The sequence below is a fragment of the Bison bison genome, unplaced genomic scaffold (genome assembly GCF_000754665.1).
Source record: "Bison bison bison isolate TAMUID 2011002044 unplaced genomic scaffold, Bison_UMD1.0 scf7180017864274, whole genome shotgun sequence".
NCBI lineage: Eukaryota > Metazoa > Chordata > Mammalia > Artiodactyla > Bovidae > Bison > Bison bison.
The window spans coordinates 6147266-6153442 of NW_011494846.1; positions in this window are offsets into that span (position 1 = coordinate 6147266).

Consider the following 6177-nt stretch of genomic DNA (forward strand, 5'->3'; position numbering starts at 1 on the left):
GGTTCCCATTTCCTTCTCCAGAGGATCTTCCCCACCCAGGGATCAAAGCAGTGTCTCTTGCATTGTCAGGCAGGTTCTTTACCACTGAGCCAGCAGGGAAGCCCATTCCTAGTATGCCTGATTGTAAAACAGGCAGGGCTTTGCTGGCTGCACAGAGCCCATTTTCTCTGTAGCATCTCTCAAGGGTGATCACAGCAGTGGGGGTCCTTGTGGGGATTAGGCATGCCCAAGTTAAAGGGCTAGTTCACTGGTTCATGAACAGGTGGGGAAGGGGAAGAGGGCTGGGGAGAGATGGGGGCTGATTTTGCCCTCAGGGAACATTGGACAATGTCCAGAGGCAATTTTGCTTCTCATAACTGGAAGAAACCCTGCTCAACACCCCATAGGGCACAGGACCGCCTGCCTACCACAAAGAGGTGTCTGGCCAAAATGTCAATGGTGCTCAATCTCTGCTCCAGTTTTGAACCTCCAAAGGCCTTCTCTGTTTTCCTCACCCCCAGGTTGGATGCCTAAGAAACTTCACTGATATTCTCTTACGACCCTCACCATCTTTTAGCTCATTTTAGTTATTGAATAATTGGTTTCATCTTCCCTGTCTCCTGACTAGTATTTGGAATACAGCCCCTCTGCCAAAAAAAAAACAGGACTTCCAATCTCACTGGGGGAAGTGGTATTAAGAGATGCTTCCAAGGTTGATGTTTAAGATGAATCTTGAAGGCTAAGTATGACATGGAGAAAGTGAGGAGGGAGAAAAGAGCAGGGGCATTCTGGGGAGAGGCCTTAGTACATGCAACGGCATGGAGGTACCACGCTTGGTATGTCCTGGGAACCATAAATATGGCTAGAGATAAAGGTGGGTTGCAGGATGTGGGAAGTGGTGCTACATAAGTCATGCGGAGCCAGATCATGCTGTAGCTACTGTGCTAAGCTCAGTTCAGAGGACCACAGATTGGCTTAGGTTGTTTCCTGTACTGTCAATGCTACTAAGGGCAGAGAGCAGATCTTCCTTGCACATTTCTATATCCTCGGTGCCTAGAACGGGATAGACTCTCAATAGATGTGTGTTGGACAATTAGATTAATTTATTAATTAAACCCTGTCACTGGAAGGAAAAGAGTTTTTAAAACCAATTACAGGAAAGGACAACTTTTATTTATATTAGCATATAGTTATTGCAAATTTTTTTTAAATTTAAAATACGAAAGATATTTTCAGTTAAAGGTAAATCATTTTTTTGTTTTTTGAAAAATATAATTAGCAATAAGCTAGACTTACCAAGAAAAATAAAGAATTCAAATAAATAAAATCAGAAATGGAAGAGGAGACACTATAACTGATACCACAAAAGTACAAAATCATAGGAGAGTACTATGAGTAACTAGATACCAACAAATTGGACAACCTAGAAGAAATGGGTAAATCCCTGGAAATATACAACCTACCAAACTGAATTACGAGGAAACAGAAATATCTGAACAGAGAATTACCAGTTAGAAGATTGGCTAGGTAATCAAAAACCTTCCCCAAGGGCTTCCCTGGTGGCTCAGTGGTAAAGAATCCACCTGCCAATGCAGGAGACATGGCTTTGATCCTTGGTCTGGGAAGATCCCACACACCCCAGAGCAACTAAGCCCATGCACCACAACTATTGAGCCTGCACTCCAGAGCCCAAGAGCCACAACTCCTGATGCCTGGACACCCCAGAGCCCATGCTCCCCAATAAGAGAAGCCACTGCAAGGAGAAGGCCATGCACCACAACCAGAGAGCAGCCCTTGCTGTCCTCACACAAGCCCGAGAAAAGACCAGCAGCAGCGAAAACCCAGCACAGCCAAAAATAAAAAAGTAAAATGATTTTAAAAAAACCTCCCCCAGAACAAAAGTCTAAGAGCTGAAGTCTTCACTGTTGAATTCTATCCAATAATTGTGTGTGTGTGTTCAGTTGCTCAGTCATGTCCAAATCTTTGCAACCCCATGGACTGTAATCCACCAGGCTCCTCTGTCCATGGAATTTTCCAAGCAAGAATACTGGAGTGGGTTGCCATGGCTTCCTCCAGGGGATGTTCCCAACCCAGGGATCAAACCCACATCTCCTGCAGCTCCTGCACTGGCAGGCAGATTCTTTACCACTAACATCACCTGAGAAGCCATCAAGCATTTAAAGAAAAATTAATGCCAATCTTTCTTTAAAAATTGAAGAGGAGGGGATACTTTTGAACTAATTTTACAAGGCCAATTGCCAAAACCAGACAAGGACGCCACAAGAAAAGAAAATTATACACCAATATCCCTGATGACCATAGATTCAAAAATTATCAACAAAATCTTGGTAAGTCAAAATCAACAATACAGTAAAAGGATTATACACCATGATCAAGTGGGATATTATCCAGGGATGCAAGGATGGTTTGACATCCACAAATCAATCAATGTGATAGACTACATTAACAAAATGAAGGATAAAAATATGATCATCCCAATGGATGCTGAAAAACATTTTACAAATTCAACATGTGTTTATGATAAAAAAAATTTCAACATGGGTTGAACCCAAAAATGGGTTGTTCTTAAGTGAATAGACATTTTCCCAAAGTAGATGGGTAGATGACCAACAGATACATGAAAAGATGCTCAAAATCACAAATCATCAGAAGTGCAAATAAAACTCACAATGAGATAACACCTTACACCTGTTAGAAAGGTATAATCAAACACACACACACACACACACACACACATGTTGCTAAGAATGTGGAGAAAAGGGAAACTTTGTGCACTGTTGGTGGGAATTAAATTGGTACAGCTATGATGGAAAGTATGGAGGTGCCACACAAAATTAAAAATAGAATTACCATATGACCCAGCAGTCCCATTTAAGGGTGTTTAGCCAAAGGAAATGGAGAAGACAATGGCAACCCACTCCAGTACTCTGGAAAATCCCATGGACGGAGGAGCCTGGTAGGCTGCAGTCCATGAGATCACTAGGAGTCAGGCACGACTGAGCAACTTCACTGTCACTTTTCACTTTCATGCATTGGAGAAGGAAATGGCAACCCACTCCAGTGTTCTTGACTGGAGAATCCCAGGGACGGGGGAGCCTGGTGGGCTGCCGTCTCTGGGGTCGCACAGAGTCGGACACGACTGAAGCGACTTAGCAGCAGCAGCAGACAAAGGAAAAAAACACTAACTTGAAAAGATTCTGGCACCCCCATATTCACTGTAGCATCACAGTTGACCCTTGAGCTACTTTAGTGTTGGGGCACTGGCCTCTACTCAGTCAAAGCTTTACATTATAACTTTGTAGTTAACCCTCCACATCCAAGCTTCTACAATGGTAGATTCAACAAACTGATGATCTTGTAGTACTATGGTACATATTTGTTGAAAAGAAATCCAGTACAAGTGGGTCCATGAGGTTCAAACTCATGCTGTTCAAGGGTCAAGGGTCAACATAGTGGCATTTACAACAGCCAAGACACGAAAGCAATTTAAGTGTTCACTAATGGATGAATGGATGAAGAAAAAGCATATATACACAATGGAGTATTATTCGGCCACAAAAAAGGATTATCTTGCCATCTGCAATAACACCGAAGGACCTTGAGGACCTTATTCTAAGTTAAATAAGCCAGACATGGAACCATAAGTACCATATAATCTTGCATGTATGTAGAATCAGAAAACCAAACTCACTGATACAAAGAAATCGGGGAGGGAGGCAGAAGTGAGTGAAAGTGATCAAAGGTACTGACTTTCAGTTATAAAATAAACATCATGGGGATGTAACATGGTGTATGGTGACTCTAGTTAATAATATTGTATTGCATGTTTGAAAGCTGCTAAAAGAGTAGACTTTAAAGTTCTTATTACACACAGAAAAAAGATGACAAACATACAGTACCTACCACAATTAATATAAAAAAGATTTAGATTTCACCAAACAGATCTCTTAAGCATGCTTGGAGTTCTGGGGAGTGGGATCCTTTTTCATGTCTCATTAGAAATACAGCAGAAAGTATCTTTGAAGTTTACAGCGCTGGACAAGCGTCCCCCAGAATTCTAATTTCACATACTATGTCCCCTGCAATATCCCTTAATTCCTTGTTTATCTAAAATGCAACTTTAAACTGAATGTTCAGAATTTCATGTGTCAAATCTATACTACGGCCTTATAAAATACTGATTTAAGTTAAACAAATATCTTTAAATGCTAATCTTCACAGAGCCACTAAATAGATTCTGGTAAATAATGTTTCTCTGAGAGGGAACTGAATGTGCACTTTTTCTCAAACTTAACAGAAATTCATGTTTTAAGTGAACATCCCCAAGCTAGTCTGGAGGGCAAGTACTCAACTATCTCTGGAGGTTTGTTACCTTATTCACCATTTCTATAATTTCTTATTGCATTCTGATCAAATCATTTCCCCATTTAATATTAGTAAATCATTCCTTCCAAGAGAAAGTCTGAAATCCTTAGCTCGAAATTCAGGGTCTTCCCCAATCTGTTACTCATCTTTCCAGCTTCACTCCTCGGTTTTCCTCAAACACACCCTCCCTGCAGGTCTCACTGAGCTCTCCTCTACCCTCTGAACATTTCATGTCCTTTCAGACCACTGAGGCCTTTGCACATATTTCCAGAAATGCCCTTCTCTAGGCCCCTATCTTCTCAGTGAACCACTAATCCCATAAATGAATGAAGATGTTCTTGACTCCTCGCTGAACATTTAGTCATTCATTCCTTCTTTCTCTCCTAACACTTGGTACATTCGTCTATTAGTACTAACCTTCCTGTGTTATCATTTATTTATAGGTCTGGATCCCCCTCCCTCACTCTCACCAGTAGAGAATCAACTTTTCCAAGAGTATCACTTTACACCATTCTTTTCTATTTATTTTATTTTGCTTTTTGGCCATGCCGTGCAGCATGTGGGATCTTAGTTCCCCAACCAGGGATCGAACCCACACCCCCAGCAGTGGAAGCATGGAGTCTCAACCACTGGACTGCCAGGAAAGTCCCTATGCCATTCATTTTCAAGTCAGAGGATTTGACACATATATGCTGGAAAACGATTTTGGAATTAATGAATAAATAGTAACTCTGATTTTTAAAATAGAAGATTCAGGTTGTGGCATGCCTGTGCGCTCAGTCGCTTCAGTCATGTCCTACTCTTTTCGACCCTATGGACTGTAGCCCACCAGGCTCCTCTTCCGTGGGATTCGCCAGGCGAGAATACTGGAGTGGGTTGCCATGCCCTCCTCCAGGAGATCTTCCCAACCCAGGGATCGAACTCACGTGTCTTACATCTCCTGCGTTGGCAGCCGGGCTACACTTCGTGCCACGTGGAAAGCCCTCGGGTTATGGACCCTTTCCCTTTTCCTCAATCCTCTCTTCTGATTCTGCAGAAGACCTAGAACATCTTCCAAGAAAATAATTACTTAACAAATAGGTACCATTTTATAGAAATCAACTCAGAATTCTAATGCTTCCTCTGAAAAGAATAAGATGCAATGAAACTAGGTAAATGTCTCCAAACATAGTACCTGTCTCTCTAGGGATCCTTGCCTTCCCATGGATTGGGATTATATGATTAAATTATTGAAAACCTGTTTTTCTCTAATTACATAGTTACATATTCAAGGAGTTTTACTGACATTCAATCAACCTGTTATCTTCTATCTGTTCCATATGTGAGGCATTATTATTTTCACTTTAAGAGGCATGAAAGTGTAAGAAGCCACACCCACATGAGAGGAAACCCTCTTCAGGGATTCATCTAAAGATCTTGACTGATTTAACCACCTTCAACAACCAATTAGGGGCTTCCCTGGTAGCTCAGATGGTAAAGAATCTGCCTGCAACGCAGGAGACCCCAGTTTGATTCCTGGGTCGGGAAGATCCCCTGGAGAAGGGATAGGCTACCCACTCCACTATTCTTGGACTTCCCTCATGGCTCAGACGGTAAAGAATCCACCTGCAATGCGGGAGACCTGGTGTCGATCCCTGGATCGGGAGGATCCCCTGGAGGAGGGCACGGCAACCCACTACAGTATTCTTCCCTGGAGAATCCCCATGGACAGAGGAGCCTGCGGGTTGCAGTCCATGTGGTTGCAAAGAGTTGGACATGACTGAGCAACTAAGCACACACACACACACACACACACACACACACCTGTCTCTG